The sequence below is a fragment of the Daphnia pulex genome, chromosome 7 (genome assembly GCF_021134715.1).
Source record: "Daphnia pulex isolate KAP4 chromosome 7, ASM2113471v1".
NCBI lineage: Eukaryota > Metazoa > Arthropoda > Branchiopoda > Diplostraca > Daphniidae > Daphnia > Daphnia pulex.
In genome coordinates, this window is record NC_060023.1 from 4603308 (window position 1) to 4626778 (window position 23471).

A 23471-nucleotide genomic window follows, 5' to 3' on the forward strand; every position below is an offset into this window, starting at 1 on the left:
ATTCCTCTTTGGTGCGGACTGGCGTTTCTGACAGTTGTGACAAACGTTTCTGACAGAATTGTGACAGACGTTTCTGACAGAGTTGTGGCACAGATGTGTTGCTTTAGATTTCCCCCTTTGGAAATTACCACTTTTTGGAATCGGTTTTTGCCAGTATCCACTATCCACTCGTTTGGGCAATGTAGCTTTACTTAATCGTATCCAAATAAGGAAAAGCGGCTTTTGTTAATGGATAACAGAAAAGAAAATGTGCGTAGATGAAAATGAATAAACCGATGATTGAAAATGTTCCGATTCGTCTATCGGGCCTCTAAATGGCCAATTTCTGATTGAACATTACAGGCTTATTTGTTTTTTTCTTTTGCTTTCTCGATACATATACGTCTTATCTTGTCCGTCTTGAAAGGTTGAATGCAATCATAAAAAATCAAGCCAATTTGTCAGAAATATCAATTTGCAAGACAACTTAAGGTTAACTTGGAAATAAGATACTCTGAGGGATTTTTCTCGCACTTACTCTGGGACTCACCCCTCTCCAAGCTCGCTCTCCTCTTAGCACATCCGTCTTTTGACTAATTCTAATGGTTGAATGGAATAATAATCTATAATAAACCGGAATAGGCAAAATTATAAAATGAACTTTGGAGGTAACACATATTTTATTATTAACTTGAATTTCAAATACATTTTTATGTTGTTGTTGACTCCTCTTTATTGATTTTGGCGTCTTCTTCATTACTTTAACTTACATCAACAGTGCTGCTGATGTCAATTACATTCTAGGATGGGCTACGCAAATCAATCGTGTTCTTGCTTGGGTTTGAATTAGAGGTGTTCGTCCAACCCTCCGTGTCGGTACTTTCTTTTTATTCTTCCATTCTTTCTCTTGCTTTTTTCTCTTTATCGCTTTCTGTTGCCTTTTTTCTGGATTCTTCGCCTCTTCCTCTGCTTTTCTTTTACGTCTATTTTCTTCTTCCTCTTTCTCTTCTACGAGGCGGCTCACATCCGCGCCATGAACTTGAGACATGAGCAAGTCTAACTCCTCTTCTTCTTCTTCTTCAATTATTGTTTCGTTCCCATCAATATTAGCAATTTTCTTTTGGATTAGATTGGATTTGTGTACTCGAGTATTTTCTTCAGTTGTACTAATGCAGGTAGACGAATTCAATTGGCCACGGTCGACCCTAAACTGGTTGACAAAGTGGCAAAAATAGTTGGCGATTACCTGCGTTAGAAATCCTATTTTGACCAGTCCTATTTCTACGTGAACCTAAATCGTAGTACTATTTCTACCAGTCCTATTTCGTATAGTGCTAATTCACCGCCAATCAACATAATTTTTTTTTACACTTCATGTTGATTTGTGTCTCGGTAGTTTGCATTTCTGACATCCATTACCCTTATTTCAAGTGTATTTCCTTGTGAAAATGATTCACTTTATTGCTCCTCGAACTACCGGATGACTGGAAGGTCTGAAATGATTTTTAAAAAATTTTAAGAGAGAAATCTGGAATTATAGGCTATGTTAGGTTAAATTATATTTAACAAATAATTACCTTTGGGCATGTATCACAAGTAAATTGATGAAAAGATGTTGCATCGTCGTCATCCAGAGTGATCAACTCAATTTCCTCTTCCTGTAATAAAAAAAAATTTAAAATAAGAAAATAAATTACTGCAAATGTTGATTGACGGCAAGCGCGCATACACAGAGCTGATCGGAAGCTATTTTTTCTAGGGGTCTTCTATATAATAATTATTTTATTTTTTCGTGATTCAGCAAACTGGTAAGTTGTTTTGTATAAATTAAATACAATTTTTTTCAAACCTTGCAAGTTGGGTTGGGTTTGGGTGGCGTGAAGTGGTCACATCCATCATCCGCATTCGTATTCAACTTCGACGCTTTTCTTGGCTGACGGTGATGTTCCACCTTGTGGCTCCAAATACTCGCAGAGGTTTGAAAACTCTGTAATGGTTGACACAAAAAACAACAGATTTTAAGAGAGAAATCAGTAACATTGATTAAAAATTATTACCTTAGAGCAATTTTCACAAGTGTATGTGATTGCTTGATTGGCGGAAGTTTCGTTATTGTTTGTTTCATCGTTCAAGGTAACCCAGCTAGCATGTCTTTATTGGTAAAATATCTTTTTCCGACAATATTCTTCGATCGATAACCCACATATTGGTATAATATTATATTATTACTTTGTTGCGACAAGGTGGCTGTTAAATTTTTTTGTTATTTTCCCAATAAATGACTATTATCAAAAATGAATAAATTAATATAATTTTTTTTTTATTTTCCCAATAACGGATCATTAAATAAGGAATACATCGTTTTCTATGAAAAAGCTATAGTCTTTTACATTTACCACATGTTCAAAATCCTAAATGATTAAATAGCTGCTACCTTTTAAGCCGAGAGTGGGTTTGAACCATCGTCCTTTGTGTCACCAATCCAACACTATAACCACTACACCAGAAACGGTGATGGTTATAAAGTCCCGATGTGATCAGATGGATAGTGCATACTTACACATTGTCATGGTTATAGCCCAGCGTGAGCATAATCAATTTGATTTACATCAGTGTAGGAATTTATGATTATTGAGACTATTTGTTTCATAAGTCATTTGTTTGCTGAAAGTGGGTTTGAACCAACCTCCATAGAATTACCTATATGGATATATAATAATAGCAGTTTTAACATTTCATCTCCTTAACGTTTAAGATAAATTATATCACGTTAGCGTGAAGGTAGAGTTTTAAATTCGAAGTACGTAAGTTAGTTATTCGAGACTTGTGCAAGATTTGGATTTTAAGACAATTGGATTGTTCAGTTAGGCAATTGTATGCAGAACTAACGAATTGAATACGATATAAAACATTTAGGATTTTGAACGCATGTTAAATGTAAAAGACTATAGCTTTTTCATAAAAAAGGATTTATTATTTTTTTAATGGTCCGTTATTGGGAAAATAACAAAAAGGTAATATTGATTTATTCATCTTTCATAATAGTCATTCATTGGGAAAACAACAAAACAATTTAACAGCCACCTTGACGCAGCAAAGTAATAATCTAATATTATACCAATATGTGGGTTATCGACCGAAGAATATTCTCGGAAAACAATATTTTACCATTACGGGACTAGACTTATCCATTTTTTGGCCGTAGGGACATCCTTGGCGAGATCCTCTGCATCTGTCTATTGCCTGTCGGGACAAACCCCTATAGGGAATCCCCTCTTAACCCTTGTTTACGTGGCTTCTAGAAGTCAAAAACTTTTATTCCCTCAAGTCGAAAAACATGTTAATACCGCTGTTGGTGTAGTGGTTATAGCATTGGATTGGTGACTCAAGGTGTGATGGTTCAAATCCACTCAAGACCAAAAACAAGAACTTGTCTAATAAAAAGTTGAAGATGAATAAATATTCCACGCTGGACTATATAACCATAAACACACCAACCAGATTTCCGTCAAAATTTTAAAAGTAGTAAAACTGTTATTTCACCAATAAAAGTAAAATAAATAAAACAAGTTGAAAAAATATTGTGAGCCAATAAATTTGGGTGCAAAAATATATTGGAAAAATATTTAAAAAAATTATTTTACCAACATCTCAATTGTAGGAATATAATATTTTAGCAATATTTGGGAAATATACTCTGCTAGCTGGGAATGACTTCAATAATACTCCCCTGAATTCCAGCCTTATTAAGAAAATTGATAATATAATATTGATTGATATAACATAAGAAAATTAACTACAATCATAGCCTACTCTAGTAAAGGCCATGGAGCACAGATCCCTTCTGTGTAATCATGGAAGTCGAGCAACCCATACTCAGTTCCAGCGGCAATCATACCTAGGTGAATAACATTGTGGATTAAGGAGAATGGAGTAGATACCTGCAATCTGCAATCGTCAATGCTTTTGGCATTGCCACAGTCCCTTAGAGCTTTTCTTTGAAGATCCAATTTTGTAATTTGCTGTTTGTGACTATCTGTTTGAATTGTGTTATGCTTTTTTGGATATCAGTCAATTGTCGTTGTAGTCTGCAAAACAGTAACTGTAACTGTAACTCCAAAACTTGCACTTTGGATCCATTTTTGATTGCTAACTTTTAGGTAAACAAACACACAGGCCACTAAAGGCCACTAAAGAAGAAAAATTATGCATCATTCAACAATATCTGTCTACCAATATCGATACCTAACTTGCAATCCATCTCTATTATTTAATTACTTTATTTTATGGAAAATTTTGACACTTCTATTTCAATTATTACACGTAGTTACCTTAATTTAAAGTATTTAGCAACGTAATTTGGCTTTGGAAAAGAAGAATATCAATTATTAATGTTCGTCGTCATGGAAGCTCGCAAGTGTTGCGAGCTTTTATCACGAAAATAAATATTCTTCTTTTAGTTGGTCTCAGTAGATAGATGAACAGATGTGGCATCACGAATGCTATTTCCGTCTCCATCAATTCTTAGTATCGTCAATTGCCCTTACTTCTTCAACAGTTTCTACTGCCCAAACAGCTCTCTTTGCTGCTATTACTGACTCTGTTTGTCGGGTCTGAGCATTGTCATCAAGAAGTAATACATGGCTATTCATTGAGACATCTTCGCCAAAATTTGATGCTTTTTTACTTCCAGGTTTATTGAAAAAGTTGTTATGTTATTATAAGAAAAAAAATTACAATGTAATTTATAAAATCTACCTCTTGTGGTATCACCTGAACTCTTAGTTCATCTGTACATCTGATAGTAGAGCTTGTTTCTGATGATTCAACTGTTTCATTTTCTTTTCATGGCTCTGTTCTGATTTGCTGTACGTTGGCAACTAAATGAAAAGGTTGAAAGCTTCTTAATTTTTTTAATTTTTTTTAACGTAAAATGACTTAGGGGAGACCGAGGCTATACGGGACTAAAAAACTAACTTTAAGAATGTTTACTCGTAAAGAACATAAATTATCATTAAACTTGTTACATTCGTGTTAAACCTTATCATGTCCTCTTAGGCTGTTTCATTTTTGACTTTTTTTTTAAATTTGGGGGGGACGCTCGGATTATATGTTCTTATGATATAATGACACTATCCACCAAGTTTGAGCTAAAAAAATAAAATAAAAATTGGTATTTTTTCGCATTTTTTTTCAAATAACTTTTTTTTCACTAGTAATATTTTCACGACGCTTGCACATAAGTTTCTAATCTTGTTATAAACCTGCACACCAAATTTCATCAAGATCAGAACAAATTATATATGCGCGCCAAGCCAAAACTCTATATTTCCTTGTTACATTTGAATTGGTAGGCAAAACACGTTAACAGACAGATAAGCCAGACTTTTTAGTAAGTCTCATTATATCATAAGAACATATAATCCGAGCGTCCCCCCAAAATTTAAAAAAAAAGTCAAAAATGAAACAGCCTTTATATGTCCTCTATATAAAGATATTTTTAAAATATGTTTTTGTACATCACACAATTCTCTAGAAAATTATGTAATTAAAGACCTTTTTTGTTGAACACTAAAACATCATAGGGGTTAGTTGGGAAAGCTCAATAAATTTTTTTTTTATCCTAAAATAATAAGATTCATTTAAAGTTATTATAGCCATTCGGTTAAGAATTACATTGCGCGTCAGGTAATGTGTAACATTTATCTAAAATTAAATGTTACAATTCTAAAAAGAGTTTTAAACTTTTTTTTCCTCAAAATTTTCATTTTTTGTTATGGGGGTTAGCATTAACTCCAATAAGGGAGGAGTTATTTAGTAATCGATAGTTATATCTAATTATTTTCTTCGTTGATTGTAAATGAAAGAAGATTTCATACAGTCAGTAAATTCAAATTATCATGATAGAGTTTCCCATATTTCTTCTTAGTTTTCAAGGTATTTCTTTACATTGCCAGAACTCAACGTTAATTTTTTCTTTTATTAACTAACAGTTATTTATTGGAATGTTGATATTTTTCGGTGGTTCGTAACTATAAGAGAAATAACAGTGATGGGCCACTAACTGAATGTCAAGCAAAAGATATTGCGATGAAAAAGAAAACAAGTGGGATTAGTTTTTTTACAGTTAGCTATAAGAGGCATGTCAAAATCAACTATCCATCGTCTGTGTCATAAGATTTCTCAAATTGACCCGAATCATACTTCACTTACAAAAAGTTGTCCCATCATCGTCAAGTATTTTCTCCACAACAGGAATCTGAACTTGCAGCTTATCTTATAGTCGCTCAAAAGTTGAATCGTGCTCTTACACCTGCAGACACGATAAAACTTGAAACTTGCCTTCGTATATGCTAAGGCTAATCAAATTGTTATTCCTTCTTGTTGGCAGCTGAGATAAGAAGCAGGACCAGATTGGTTTTCTTCATTTATCAAAAGGAATCCCATTCTTTTAATTAGGAAACCTGAAAGAACCAGTCAAGCTAGAGCTGCAGCTGTTAACCATGTATTAATTGATAAATTTTATGATGATTTATTCAATTTATGTGTAAAGTACAAGTTTCCACGTGAGAAAATATTTAACTGTGACGAAACCAATAATCCAACTGTGGTTTATCCACAAAACATTGTTGCTCAAAAAGGGGCCAAGGTGAAAATAATTCTGTTAAGATTCATTACTGATAATTAATAAAAGCTTATGTTACTTTCAGGTGTCAAGCTCAACTAGTGAAGAACAAGGCATAAATGTCACGATGCTAGCATTTTTTTAACGCTGATGGTGATGCATTTCCAGGAGTTTTCATATACCCAAGAAAGAAAGTAAACCTTAACAAAATGGTTGACTTGATCTTTTTTTTTAATTTCTCTGCAACATTTCAAGAACTAAGCCAACTGTTCACAGGATGATCCAGTTCTATTAATATTGGATAATCACATAAGCAATATATATCATATCCTGTTTTAGATTATTGCAGACGTAATGGGATAATTATCTTCACTTTGCCGCCACACACATAACACGTATTGCAACCACTCGACAAGGGAAAAAGGAACACCGTGATTGGATGAAACTGCATCCTGGACAGAGAATTGGAGTTTATGATATCCCAAAATTAACAAGAGGACCGTATACCCGGAGATTCAATCAACAAAACATAAATCATTTTCTGCTTGCGGTATATATCCTTTCAATAGACAGGCAATTCCGGAAAATATGTTCGTCCCTTCATGTGTTTGAGATCTACCTGCAGGTTACTAAAATAAAATTACTTTGTTCCTCAAATGTCAATAATTAACGACCTTTAACTTTTACCAATGCCAACCGTAGCCGAAACAGCACCATTAACAGAGAGTCAGTTTACGATCATAATCTTCATCATTTGAGTAAAACTTGTTCGTTAATAAGATTTTATACTAAACCTTAACTTGAAATCCTACATTTTTTTTCCTTCTAGGTAATTTACCCATTGAAATTAACGCATCTCATGTGTCAGTGTACCAGGCACCATTGAATATTGCGTCGAAATATGTTTTGGGCGTTAATTATTCTACTTGCAAAGTTACATTGACTTCATCTCAAACACCTCCTACTACTCTTTCGCCATCAAATGAAGGCCTTGTTCAATCTGTGAGTCAAGATGACGTAAGATGTCAAACAGAACAAAATCCTTCGACTTCAAATAATGTTCAGTGTCCATGTTTTACCAAAGAGCAAAGTTAATGACAGCAATTAGCTACTCCGTCGACTTCCGATGGAGTACCTGGTACACATTTAACACCAGAGAAAGTTGTACCTCATCCAAGGGTAGCTCAAACTGGACCGGGACTTTCAAAAAATAGGAATAGAGGGGCTTCTCGTGTCTTGACTAATTCCCCAGAGATTGCAAAACTTAAAGACACCTATGATTTAGAAGTATTGAAAGAAACAAACTGGCTATTGAAGGAATCAATTATTCGTCCAAAGAAAATGCAGAAAAAAGTAAGACATTATGTATGTAATTTTTCATTTTTATGCTTAACTTAATCGTTTTTGTATTTACTTTATGAGCAGGATTCAGGTGGAAAGGCGGAAGCGAAATTAAGACTTTCTGAAACTAAATCACAATTAGCTGCCAAGAAAACTAGGAATACAGCAAAGAAAACAAATGTGACGTATTGGAAAACTAATGAGGAAGATATTTCTCCCGTGGACGATAACTACATCCCTCATAATCGCGTTGCCACTAATTATACAAACCAAACCACAATGAAACTTCGTTCGAACAACCGTCAGCTTTTTTTTAATTTTGATTATTAATTCAATTTTTTAGTCCAGTCAAATCCAGTCAAATCCAGTCAATCAATGGGAACATTCCAAAAAACGGTAATGTCCCACCTAAAACCCCTGTCCCAAATAGCCCCGGTCTCCCCTACCTTCAGTGATGTCATCGTTTATGCTTTGTTTTATATCAGTCAGTTTTTGTCTTAATCTTATCTCAAAAACTTCACATTTCAAGGGTATTTCGTAACAAGCCGGTGAAAATTTCTCAGTGATTACATGAACAACAATTTTAAACAAGATGATTTGAGTATTTTTATTTTAAAGGTTCTGTATTACTCTTAGCTAGTGGTACTCATTCACTTACTGTCCGCAGTGTAAGATACGAAGTGATATAACATCATCCTATATCTCAATTGAAAACATTCAAACAACTTCAGACAACAAATGGATGTAAAGTTTTCAACTTTAATGCAAGAGGTAATTAGTAATAGAATCATTTCTTCATTTTCGACTGTGTTTGGAAGCAACTGTGAACTTCTGCCATAATGGATTTGGTATTGAATTTTGTGACCTAGTGGCTGTGTTGGAATCGTAAGAAACTACATAATCAAGTGTCAACACTCAGTTTATTTCATTTTATGACAACAGAAACATTTATTTACTTTAATATTGTTACAAAAGAAAGAGCTAGGTGGACCTCCTCCTGAGTAATACGGTGGCCAGTGAGTTCTGCAAAAGTTATATTATTCATGTTGGCATAACAGTTTTTTACGCTGATTTTTTAAGGACTCAGTAAGTCTCCATTTTGATTGGTTTTATATGTGACTTATTTAGCAATACCTTCTTTAAATGAATGTTGTTTTATTTAGACAAGTGTTAACCAGGGAGAAGGAAATTTATGATTGTTTTCTCCCGTTCCAGTTGTTACACCTTGTTTTCGATTCAAGATTGAGGTTATCGTTCACTTCAGCGTTAAAATTACTACCGTCATATTCATTCTCGACCTTTACATGTAATTACAAATTTGGTAAAAGCATCTCTGTTTCTCGTTAATTTTGTTTTCCAAATAGAAACCCCGACATGTACGTGAGAAAAGGGGCATGGAATAAACTCTTTGATTTTTTCGGTTAGAAGTGGAGCGTTCGGTTGCCCTGCTGATTACTAATGGAAGCTCTCACGTTCAGATGCGACAAGAAGAGATGAAATATACAAACAGCGTATTTTTTTAAATTTCCAGATGGTTCTTTTGTTTATTGAAGTTAAAACAAACACTACATTATTAAAGGTTTTAATAAAGAGTCTAATAACCGTTCGCATCAATAACCAATTGCAGGCGATTGGTTATAGAAAGAACGAGTTTTTGCCAGTAGTCGGGTCTACCACGATAACTGTCCCAGCACGCTCTAGCTTTCTCGTAGACTTCGTCAGGTGATTTTGGACGGAAATATTCTAAGTCCTTCACCATGTTCCCCCAATGATTTTCAATTGGATTTAGGTCGGCTCCCTTAGGTGGCCATGGCAAAACTGCGATTTCGGGGTGTTCTCGAAACCAAGAACGAATGAAGATGGCTTGATGGATGGGGGATAGGTCGTGAATGAAGCGCACTTGTTGATAGTGGAAACGATCTTGTATAAATGGTAAAAGAACATTTTGCAGGATTTCCAAATACATCTCTTTGTTGAATTTCCCTGTAATTCGAACAAAGTCCCCTGCTCCTCCATCTCTAAGCCAACCTTAAACTGGAACCGACATTCTACCACTGGTGTCTTTAATTTTAATGTGATATGCATCAAACCGAGTTCCGTTTTTCCGGTAAACGAAAATGCGTCCACACTCGTCAGATCTATTAAGTTATTTCGGTTATTTCCGAGAACTGAAAAAATCTTTTTAAATATATACCCACCCAAATGTTTTTTCATCCGAAAAGATGACGGATCTCCACCAATCTGGATTTTTATTGACGTAGTCCAGCGCAAACGTTAATTTTTTTTCGGCGTGTATACTATTATAAAAAATTTCCTAGCTGCGCGACGGGTTTTCAGACCTGACTTAGCAAGTCGCCGGATGACGGTGGCCTTACCTTACATCGTCACCAGCTATATCTAAATAAAAATAGAATAAAACTGTTTGCTTAACCATAATAAATAAACCAATGAAACAATACTTACCAGCCACTTCTTGTGCTGTAGTGATAGGCTTTGCTCGAACAATTTGAATAATCCTAGAGTCCTGCTGTGCAGTGGTGAAGAGAGGGCTCCCGTAACCAACTTTCCTTTCTACGTCTCCCGTTTCCACGTGGAGTTCTCGCCACAAGTAACAGTAGCTTCGCCAATTCCAAGTTCATCAGCGATCCTTGTTATTGATAAACCCTGAAATGTTAGCGCAATAATTGCTCCGCGTTCCTTATTATTTAAATGCTTTCTTCCCCGATTTTCTCTGAACATTGTTCAAACGATTTGTAACGACAACTGGTCAAGTCAATACTTTTTAACCCCACCCTGCTTCGTTTAGTTTCATAAACTATCCCCGAAAAGTATATTATCGTCTAAAAATTCCAGACAACCTTGATGTACCGTGACCGAGTTAGTCATCTTGGTCACCCTTCCCATGATTTTAAGTTTAATATGTCTCCTCTCTAAAATACTGGCTGTTACAAGCTACAAGCTACATACAAGCTAAAAGAAGGATTGCTCGTAAATAACGACATTAAAATTAACTTAATATTAAAAAATTTTCAGGTAGGTTAAGAAAGGTGGTTGAAATGGGACGCAAAAAAATCCTGCGCCGTATATAAAAAATAAATCTCCCCTGTTGAGCTTCTCATTTTACTTTTATCATAACCACGCAATAGATCTTGGTAGCAATCGTCTAAACTCCTGCCGAGATTTCGCGTTAACTAACGTGGATTCTTTATTGGACTCTTGGAAAAATGTTGTTTTCATGGAAGAACAGCAATTTGCGTGAGTATAAAAGGTTTTATTTATTTGTGGGAATTTTTTTCCGTGGAGTAAATCGTATTTATGGCAATTAAACGTCATTAATAAATTTGAATTTTTTTTTTTTTCAGTTTGGATGCTTCCGGTCTAGTATACCGATGCCGCAATTTCCATCGTTTCCGAGGCATTCTGTGTCAGTGTTGGGCTGTATTACAGAAGACGGCCCACGTAATGTTCACAAAGTTAACCCCTGTCTTAACGTCAGGAGTTACATCGGGCATCTTTCAAACCTTTCGACCATTCTGGCATTCTGGGAGCCTGTTGAAGGCGAGTTTCGTGGTTGGAGATTTGCCCATCCCTACTGACCTGTATCTTGCTCATCAGCTGTAAAATATTGGTTCGAATCCTAATCGAATATCCGGGTTTATCCTGACCTAGTGCAGCAGAGCAATTTTTACCAATGAAGAAAGTGTGGCTGAAAGTAGAAGAAGAGCTCAACTATCGAGTTTTAGATGGTGTAAACATTGAAGATTTGTGGAGCCATGTAAGTGAAGTTTGGCCGAAAGTGACTAATGATACTACGGTTCGTAATGCAATTTTTGAACTACCTGAACGCTGTGCTGATTATGTAAACGGACACGGTATTGTTGAATAAAATAAGAGAGACGCCCTTCTAACACTAATTGTCTTCCTTAATTTGACGTAAACCTTTTGATTTCATTAAATCTATGCTTATCATTTATGGACCGAAGACGCTGATTAAACTTTTCCACTTGTGTGGCTGATTCCCACAACAATAAAATGACACTCTTTCAAATAAAAAAAATACGCTGTTTATTGTATTTCATTATTATCAATTTGCTACACTCGTTTGAGGGGACTTGTAGAAAGTTAGCATCATGTAAATCCATTGCGTAAGAAAGGGAGCGATGACTGGGTCTTGTGGGCTAATCCAAAACACTCCCGTCTTCGTGTTCTGTGAAAATATCTGTACCGCTTCAGTTTCTTTCTCGGATGTGGATTCCATTTCCATATGGTACTGGTTGGTTAAAAATATTTCGTACCGACATCGTACAGTATTATGGTCCCAAAAAATCCGAACAGCAATTTTATTTTGAAAGCCACCTACCCGCATTGCGGGAAACTATGTTTAACTTTTGGTCCTAATTTTTTTTTTGGGGGGGGGGGGGGTAGGAACAAAGCGAACGGTGGGAAGAAAGAAAAAGGAGTAATAGGCTCATTTAGCCACTGGTTATGTCTTTCCCCCCAAAAAAATTATGAATTAAACCAGACAGGTTGTCTGGAATTTCCTTTGCAGGTAAAAAAGAATAACCGCATTGCAATAGCCTTAGGCTCACCGTCAATTTTTTTACAAGTGACGAAAAAAGGAAAAACCTGTCAAAATGCTGCACAATAAAGCGGGATAAATTCAAAGTTATCGTAATGGCGCTTTGAATCCTTTTTCATGCGTCAATTTTGACAGAATGTTGTGAGCTCGTAACGGCAATGACGGTCACACCGTGATTCAGAATCCCACCAATAGAATTTCTTAAGCAAAAAATAGAAATTATTTCCAGGTCTCTATGACATTGGTATATAGTATCAATGCCAACAATATAATTTTTTTAAATGAAGAAGAACCTGACGACCAGTTTGGATGTTATGAATCATATGTATGATATATAGGTATGAATGATATGTAGGTATGATATGAATGATATTTATCCCCCGTTACAAATAGAGGAAATTGCATAACATTAAAATCAATCAATGACGAGTAAGCCTACGCTACCTAAAGCTAGCGTATATTATCCACAGAGACGCTGTTGGCCTAGATAAACACTTCTATATGTTTGTAATTAAGAACCAGTTTATGGCATATAAACAGAGGTTGAAGAATTCTGAAGATTACAAGAATCAATTGTTTCCGCAATTTACTTGGGAACTGCCTGTGATTTTTGCCCTCCCACATTTCGAACCATCCGTGTTATAGTTTCTATTTCATATGCCATAAAAAATTTATTTAAATTCATAATTTTTCATTTCCTCCCATCCCAACCCCATCAACCGATGCGTTCCTCATTAGAATTAGTAATTGCATTGGATGTTGGAGAACTTAATTCGATAATTTTTTGAAGCAACTCATCCCCAGAGAATATGGTGAAGGAACGAATATATGTTGTCATTTGTTGCTCCACAAATTTCAACACCATACGCCATGTAGATAAGATCCACAGGATTAATTTCAGACATTTCAAGATCCCTCAAATTTGCAGTCAAAATAACATTAATTACGACATTTCAATTTATTATGTAATCGAAAACAAAAAATTTCTTACGAAATTAGAAACTTTCCCATTTAGATACAGTACCTACCTAAAGTTTGGGAACGCGCGCGCGAGAGAACCTTATGGAGTTTGGCTTTTTTTCTCGGCGATCCGAAAAATCCAATTTTCGTCGTATCGTTTTGCGTCATATTTAATCTAGTCAATTGTAAATTGAAAAAGGTTTTTATTTTATTGCCCGTTCTAGTCCCTTTCTTCCCCACCCATTCCACCCACGCCGGGTTGTCGCCTCTCATAAGCGCGCGATTTCTCTGTTTATCAGAGAAAACGGCGCGCGGGATGGAAATGGGGGGGAGAAAGGGACACACACGGTTAATAAAATAAAAACCATTTTCAATTGACAATTGACTACATTAAATATGACGCGAAAATCTTTTTACTTATAAACTGTAATAATGAGGGTCTTTAAGCATAATTCTGGTGAGATTTTCGAGGCTTTTCCAATTCAACTCTAGTTTTTACACAGATAAAATGGTGGCAATCAAATGTGAAGAGCGGTGAAAGGTTCCCATTAATTTGCAATAATGAAACAAAATGAAAAATTTATATAGCTTTGAAGTTTACGAAAGGCGTACGAGAAGGTACTGGTGTGAAGACAGGTGGGTCATTCCACGCCAATCAAACAAATTGTTGGCGCGCGGAAAATTCCAATTTGGTTTAAATTTGGACCATATATTTATAAACACAAAAACGGAAATTATATTGAACGGTTCTTTAGTGATAGCCGTTTTAAAATTGTGTTTTTTTCATTTTGCCGTACGGCGCCGCTCAATATAATAAAATTTTCTTTCATTTTTCGAGTCCTGTTTTTTTTATTTTTAAGATCGAGACCACAACCAATCGATAGAAAATTTTATTCTCTATGGAATCGTTGTCATTTTTTATCAAAAATCAAGTAAGACGAAGCAGGTATGTACATTTTTACATTTAAATATTGTTCATTTTAAAATGCAAATAGCGTAAAGGGACTCATTGCATTTTAATGCCAATTGTCTAATAAAATTAAGCATCTTCTTATCTTTAATTGGTATTATGTTCAAAAAAGGTACATATTATAGTTAATCCATAATAATTGTTGAAAGACAAACCGATTTTCAGTTTTTTCGCCCTTTTTTCAAAAAAAATTTGTGTCCCCCTCTCCCTGGCCTTGGCCTTAAGGCTGAGTTGAATTCATCTCGGTTCGACATCGTTGCTTGCTCTAGCAAGCAATAAGGCAATCCAATGCCTTGGGCGAAATCGTGGTGATCACATGCGACATGTATTTGCCACTTATTGTGAAGCGGAAAAACTAAAGGAGGAATTGGGCAAATACACGGTAGTTGACACGATAAAGACAGTATGCGTACACGGTGATGCGTACACGATATAGACTGGCTCTGAATTTCAGGTATAAAAAGTCTTATGTGAAACATTAATGTGAAAAATCAAAAAGGATATATAGACTCTTTCTCTTGAAATATTTTTAACCATAAAAACTAATCAAACATGTTACCATGATATGTTTTTGATCTATTATTACATACTTCTTCGTTGAAGAAAAAGTATTTGGATTTCTGAATTCCAAACATATACTTTGTGTGTTATGTGAAGACACCATATTCTTGTGTCTATTATATTTTTTAACTAGAAAACAGGCGACAAAATCATTCAAAGCTTGCCTAGAGAAGAATTATTACTTTGCTTTAAGTTATAAAGGAAATATTTCTAATAAAATGTTATTTCTAGAGTAATAACCATTGCACTGCAATTCAAAAAATGAAAGTTGAGAATGAAATGTATCTCATTAAAAATGGTTTCATTTCATTTTACACACCAATGTACACACGGTTGTTATGCAAAAACAGGGGATTGGGCAAGGTTTAAAAGCTATAACCAAAACACAATGAATAGGGATATTCGTTTTTTGATACATTGTCACTGCGTTGGAAATCCCGTGGCAATCTTTAATCCGGTTATTGGTGGTGCGCCAAAAAAAGATTCGCACTGACGGAAAGTGCTGCTTATTCATTCCAGAACTCAATTAATTCTCTATTTGTAATTTCGTGGTTTATTTGTCATTAAACATACAGATACTATATTTCATTCTTTTTTTGAATTGTAAAACGAATTTTTTTAATGAAAAAAAATGTGTAATGTAACGAATTTTCCTATTCTTTTCAAATTAGACAAAGAACTCACTTATCGTATTAAATAAATAATTTTTTTCGTTTCCATTTTTCCATTTTTTCATCCTTTTTAATTTTATTTTCCTTTTTTTATTTATAAGGCTTATTAGCTTTTTATTTTTTGAAGTGTCTATTAATTAATCCCCCAAAACTTAAAAAAATTAAAATTTAAAAAAAACTTACTCTCTAAGAAATACGTCGGTAATTTTACCGAGTAAACTGGTATACTTTTTTTGAAAATTCGAATTGGAAAATCGTCTTATGAGTAGAAAAAACCAGTCACAATCAAAACTTTTTAAAATACTAGATTGACTGTTTTCTAGTGACATAGTTTTCTTCTATGTCATTAGCAATGGCGTCATTATAAGAATCTAAGTTAATCATCATTATTAAATTAACCGTGACTTGATCGATTCTCCCATATCGTTTTCCTAAATTTACTTGGACATTTCACTTCAATGCAGCCTAATCCCTGGCAATCACACAAAATTTATTGATCCGGAGAAGCCGCGAAGAAAGGGAATGCTTTGAGATAAACAGGCAACATTCATCAAATTTAAGACCGGTATGTTTCTCTTTAATCAAAATGAAAAATGAATTTGAGGCTTTTCGTGGTGGTCCTTCTATGGCACGGTATTTTGCCACGGTATGTGGCCAAAGTATGTAAGCCAAATACCGTGCCATAGTCCTTCCCCCAACTACAATATTGGATAACAATAAATAAATGTATTAACACTAATTCCATCATTTAAATTTTTATTACCGTGTTTTAATGTTGTGTGTTGTGTGTTTCCTCCTGCATCTCTTCTATACATTTGGATAATTTCCTTGCATCGAGCGGCGTTGTTGGTGGCAAGAACGGCGTTGACAGCAGACTGAAGGTTTCCATCTTTCATGAAAATATCCGCCTTTACTATCGGCAAGCACGTGTTGCAGTTCCACTGCCAACCATGTGCGTCTAATTGTGGAGCGAGGGAGCGTTTGAGACCAACGTATTTACCATGACCCCATTTGCCGCAACCACCACATTTGATGGCAAAGCAGTTTTCGATCACTTGACCGCAACCCACGGTGCGTGGGTTGAGACCGTTCCGGTGACTGCGGAAAGTTTTGCTGCCTCTCTAATTTAAACAGCCGTTAAAATACGAAAACCTATTTCCCTTGTACAGATTGCAACACACAACTTTCAGAATTTGAATGGTTACGTGAGAAATTACAAGTGCACGCATGTTAGAAAATTGCGAAAGTGGTTTTGGTATTATGGATATAGTTTAACACAACTACAAAGGTTACCAATTTGTTTTCACGTATCCCATCTGACAAAAGAAAAGCACGACACGTAAAGTCAGGCAGAGTGTGAGATACTCTTCGTATCGGAGTTGGGGGGAATTTGTAGCCGTAGGATTGTTGGGTTTGATGCGGAAACATCCTGTTCGCAATCATTTCAAAAACAAACTCACCTTTGCGGCCGATTGAGAGTGAGTGGGCACCTTATTCAAGTTCACAGTGTGTCACCTCGGTGGAGCTGCATTGGCGTGCTGCCAACATCCTGCATCAATGACATGTACAGCAGTAAGAATTACAAGAGCCAAGTGAGTTATTGATGACGGAAACATTTATGTCGTTTAGCCGCCAATCAGCCGCTGACAACGGGTGAGCACCAGTCGATGCAACAATTAGACAACAGTTACCATTAACGGCGGCGTGAAGAAACGCAGCCGCTGGGGGACACAATCCATACGTAGGACCACCATCCGCGATAGCCACCAACGCCACTAACACATCCTTAGCCAAGATCGCCGTTTCATACTTGCACGATGTGGCATTCCAAACAGTGGCAAAAAAAGAAGAGACAGTCTTCCGGAATTCCGCGACGAAATAGGTCTTCTAGAAAAGGGATAAAAGGAAAGTATGAAAAAAGGGCGGCCCATACTTTCCTCTTTCCTCTTTTCTTCCCTCGGGCCAATTCTCTGTGGATTCGGTCGCGAAAACAGTAAACAACAGGGAAAACATTTAAATTTAACACAATTTCTTTTAAATACGTAACAACAATTTATGCTTAAATGTAGCTTGTTCAATTACCTTTCACATTAAATTATTCCAAATTGTCTTCTGTTAACTGGAAACGTTCCACGAATATTTTTTCGCGACACCCTATTTTTTCCCCATCCGAATCACTCAAAAGTACACGAACAAGGTGGAAACATGGCGGATTCCGCAAGAGTGCGTTCACAAACCAGCGGGTACGCGTCAGTCAGCGATTGATCCATTGCGGAAGATCCTTGACTCAAAGCAGTCTCATCGATGACGAACTTTCCCTAGGAAATTTATAAATAATATACTATATTCAGAATATTTAATGAAAATATCGTTCAATTATGGTTTGATAAGATGATAAATGTGCTTGCTTTATACAAAATTGTTGAACATTCCTTGTTGAAATGTTATTTCTGGTTTCCAGTTATCAAGAAAGAATTTGATTTCTAATATCCAATATAATGAAATTAAATTCTTGAACAATATGATAGTAATACAAATTCAGCCAAGTCCTAACATTACATTCATTTTGATTGACATTATTACATTGATCTTCCTGGCGGAGGATAAAACCTAAACCACGGAGGCTAGAAGCGTTGAAGCACAGGTATGTTGGGCGATCCTGATCGTAAAACGCGGAATTGGACAAAGATGATAGGGCGGCCCTAGCCGCTTGGAAATCTACTTGTTTTTTATGTTTCTGAGTCCACAGCCAGACGAAATCCTACAGCAATAAAGGTACCAGAGGACGAAGAAGGGATATAAGATAACCACATAAATAACCTACTGCTGACAAAGTCCAAGGAAAGTCCGAATTTTGGAAACACATGTGGGTTGCGGAGATTCACGGATGGCTTCCAATAATAAGTAATAATAAGTAAATCGGGATTTGATGGAACTTGGCTTTATATGAAACGAGCAATTATAAAAGGAATGTGGTCTCACTGTTACACAAATGTGGGCCCATAGGGAGACGTGTTGTGTTTATTCTCTCTGCAACCCAAATGCGCGTTGCCAAACCAGATTTGAGTTGCTGAAACCCACTCCCTTCCTTTCACCAAATGTCTCTCTCACTTCGTCTGCTAGAACTCTAGCTTGCCTTCTTCTTCTTTGTGACACCCAACAGGAGATAGTCGTCCGACTTGTAACCAGGTTATATTTGATATCTTTAAGTTGAACAATCATATTTCTGTGCTTTGTGGAGGTACGTGTTTATAAGTTAATAAATTATCGCAGAAGTGTTCTTGTGTCTAATTGTAGAGATCATAATTACAACTAGACGTACTCTTCCTGTAGTAAGGGAAAGGATCGTAACGTTGTCTTGTTGTTCGCGTTTTCTAATGTTTTCTTTTTTTTTCATTTTTTTAATATGTGGTCCATTCTTACATGAATATGTGGCCCCACTCTTACATGAAATTGGCCACACTTTTCAATTACTTTAGAAGTCAAACGAAAAATAAAAGAAATGTGGAAAACTATTGTAACAGTTTTACGCCATGAAATACCCAACCTCTAAGGCATGTAAAAAGGGGGTTGAAGAAGTTTGAACAATAAATAATAGGAAAGCAGTTAGAACGACGCAATTTTGAATAATATTTTCATTAATATAAGTAATGTCACAGTTTAGTTTTCCTGCCTCTCTAGTACTGACACTCGACAGATTCACACGTTAAACTGGTTAGAAAATGATAAATATGACAGAAATAATGGCAAAGAGTAAACGTAATATTCGCACTAAATCTCCGTGTCCATTGGATTTCACTGCCAAACAATTTGTTTAATGCAACACTAGAGAATTGAAAATCTAGGAGGAAGATCTCGAGGAAGATCTCGAGGAAGAAGGAGACGTTTCATTTCGTCTTTAAGTTTCGGATAGGTTGTTCTCACGTGCGGTATTCTAAGAATGGCTTACGCCAACAATTTAAAAAATTTACGTTTGATATAGTGACGACGAAGTGATTCTTGACACTAAAGTGTTCGACTATTTCTAGAATAAATAGATATCGTACGAAACTATCTCAAGAAAAGGATTGATGCGGAAAAGCTAGTGGGGTATGAGGTAAGCAGTTTTTTGTTTAGAAAATCCAGCATTGTCATTTTTTTTAATTTACTTAGTGCAGTATAAAAGTTAAGTGAGGTCATGGCTGACCAATGCTACAAGAATATCTGGTAAATTTCATAGTTATTTTCGTAACATAGTCAAAAACTTAATTCTATTTCTATGTAGACAATTTCAGAAGAAGATAAAGATATTGCGCAAAAGCTATCGCTGGCTACAGCCATTGACGCACACAGGTGTGTGGATGTAATTGAAGCAAAAATTATCCGTGTAACAACTGCTGCTGAAAATTTTGTTGTGGTATAATTTGTGGCATTTTACAGTAGGGAGAGTGGGGTAATTTTTGACGCGTTTGTTTTTAGACTATAACTTCGAAATTAATCAACTGATTTGATTTATTTTTTTGTTTTTATGTTTTCAGTGCTTTTTTCCATTCCCAGTAGATTTTTGGTAATTTTAGAAGAAACGGATTACGCTGTACCGATTTTCAAAGTATTGAAAAAAATTGAGGGAGGAGCTTATGGCATTGGGTGAATTGGAACACTTGGGTGGGTGATGTTGGACAGCCTCAGTTTAGCCTATTAAAACACCAGGACAAATATTTAAAAAATGAAAACCTATCCGCATTCATGAATTGTATAAGTTTTAAAAGGTTTTATCTGAATAGCTATTTTTAAAAAAGTTTTCTTATAGTAAAAGAAACTGCTTATCTAAGATAGGGAAAAATCGATTATCGTTTGATAAGGGTACCATGAAAAAAATAGTGAAGGAACGAAAATTCACCTCCAAAAGCAACGCCCACTGCTGTCCCATTTCGGATATATCAGCTGTCGGGTGGGTTGGGACTCCCAACCCACCCAACAGAACCGCTCTTTTTTTGAAAATGCTGTTTGGATTCGAAATTATGTTCAGAAAATTAAAATTTTTATTGAAAACAATAGAGAAATGAATAACGAACATTTCAGTATGTTCAAAGTATAAAATTTTTTAATAGTTTTAGTAGGAAACACTAAATTACGGCCAAATTTTTAGCAAAGCAAAAGCCGTTTTTTATTTTATTAATAAAACCTCAATTTTTCAACCCAAACGACCCAAACTTTTGCCATCATTATAATACATTCATTGTAATTTGAGGTAATTTTTTTATAATTTAAAAATAATTTTAACTTTTTAACTACTTCCTCCCGCTGTCCCATTTGACCCGCGTCCCATTTCACTCCACCCTCCCCTACATTTAAATGAATTAAATTACCTTTACTTTCTTTAGATTCAATCAGCAAACTAACGTCAATCTTTCAGCGTCCTACAACGAAGAGGATGTTGTTCAAGAACTATCAAGGTTATTGTCCCCAGAAAGAACAAGTACTACGACGGACAGTACTGCGAATTGTGCGACGATGTTTTTTTATCCGATGTCAGCTCTGACTAGGCACATTCATCGAACACATCCAATGCCATTCGAAAATTCCGTTTAATAGTATCTAAACCTAGCAATTCAAATTTCTGATGATGCCTTTCAGAATGTGTTATTGGTTTTATCAATCCTTCCAAGAACAGCGATCATGAGTGAGACGAACGTCTGTTCTCTTTTCTTTTTTCTTTTTGAGAGAGCGTCAACGTTGCTCTTCTCTTGCCTACTCACTCTCTGTTCAGACTTCCTACGTAAATGTTCTGATGAGCGCGTCGTTCGCTCTTAGCCCTGTGTTTACATGGATGGCTTATTGTACGACTGGACTTGTGCCCTTTGTTTCTTAGCCAACAGAACGCTTCTGAATTGCTGACTGCCGAAGTAGTTGCTTTAGACCAGTTTCAAATTCTGCTTAACCCAAACTGTCTGTAAGTAATTTTAAGTTAAGTTACTTATTCAATTTTGATTCTAATTCTAACTGTTTAATTATTATTACATTTTTTATTAGTAAACTCTGGCCCCAAAAAATAAGACAGCAGAATCTCGACATAAAAAATCATCAAGATATTCAAGTCAAGAAGAGAAAAGAAAATTCGGATTTTTAAATAACACCCAAATTAAAACTAACAAATTACAACCCACGCAAAGTTTGGAAACATGACGAGTGTTTCCGCGCTTTTAACACGGCGGCTTGTTAGATTTGTGCTCCTGAAGCGTTTGTTTCCGAGAAGGTCGGCGATCGGGCGGAATCGTAAACGGATAATCCGTATGCTAGCGAGTTCAAGATGCCAAAATTCATTCAAAATTGTTAATTAGTTGTTATTCATATTTTACACATGAACCATATAAGAAAAAGTGTAATCTATACACATAAAATTTTGCATTTGTCTAACTCAAGTCTAAAATTAAATAATATACCCCTAAAACTACTTCCCAGTAGCTGGAGACACGCAAATAAGGTTCATATAATTTCGAAGCAAAACAAAAGCGACTACTCCAACCTTAGCAATTTCCGCCCAAAAAGTGTAGTAAACATTCTCGCTAAAGTCTTTGAAAAAATCATCCTCGGCAGACTCAAATGGCACGCCAATCAGTGCAACTGATTCCACGACAATCAGCATGGTTTCATCCCTGGCAGATCGACAGAAACCGCAGCTCATCAGCTGAAAAATCACATCGAGTCACGTTTTATGACAAAATCAGTCCGCAGTTGCCTTTTTAGACATTAAATCTGCTTTTGATACCGCTTGGCACCCAGCGATAATAGACGCTCTCGCGTCAAAAGACTGCCCCCCCCCTATCTCGTTAAACTCATCCACAGTTTCCTATCAAATCGGAAAGCAACCCTCACCTCCAACTCCTCTGAAATCACAATCAACATCTCTACTGGCTGCTCGCAAGGATCCGTTCTCTATGCTTTTCTCTGGATCGTTCTCATCGACGATCTTCTCAGACAGACCTTTCTATTTCCTGTCCTCATCAGCGCATATGCTGACGATATCAATACAGCTGTCCCTCACCAATTGCCATCTTCCGTCTCCAATCTGCCTGCAATGCTATCCTAAAGTGGTGTGAATCAGTGAAACTCGTAATCAACGCATCGAAAACAAACTTTATGCTCTTCTCGCGCAGAAAAACCCCACCCGCCGACATCCCGTTCATTCAGATAGGAAACATCAAAGTCCCAGCATCCAGCACCAGCCTCTTTTTAGGCCTCACTCTAGACTCGAAATTGTCCTGGCATCAACATATCGAAAAGAAAAACCTTTCTATTCGCCGCCTATGCTTTCTTATTTACAGATTTGTCAGGAACAACTGGGGCCTCTCCCCTGCCAGAATGAAAGCAATCTATAAGGCTCTCATAATTCCGAAATGGCTCTACTGCTGCTCCGTTTGGGCTTCGTCCACCAACAGAAGCGTTATTTGCCGAAAACTACGTAGTCTCCATCGCACCTTTGCCTCTTTCATGACCAGATGCCCCTGCTCCACCTCAACTGAAGCGCTTCTAGTAATCGCCGGGCTCCAACCAATCGACTACACCATCCGCCAAATATGTGCTTTCAGATACAGTCTATCCATACCCCACCATATCTTCTCTCCTTCGTCCAGAAATATCGTCCAGCCCATCTTTCACAACCCTCTTATCTCTCTCCCGGCTGATACGACCACGCCTTACGTCTCGACCCCGTGGTCTTCCCCACCTTGCTTAACAATCCTGCCAAAGCAGTCCCCAGCTCTGCCGGTTTTCGCCCCTTCGCCACGAACCCTTAGAGTGTTCACC

The 23471-nt window shown here is 36.3% G+C and overlaps 1 long non-coding RNA gene across 1 annotated transcript; it reads right to left on the reverse strand.

The window, feature by feature from the left end:
- Positions 1 to 16143: 16143 nt before the first annotated feature.
- LOC124197688 lies at positions 16144 to 17647 on the reverse strand. The gene is made up of 3 exons (XR_006876315.1): positions 17378 to 17647; positions 16450 to 17235; positions 16144 to 16384 (listed from the first exon to the last, which is right to left on the reverse strand). It is a non-coding gene; the product is annotated as an uncharacterized LOC124197688 (long non-coding RNA).
- Positions 17648 to 23471: the final 5824 nt, after the last annotated feature.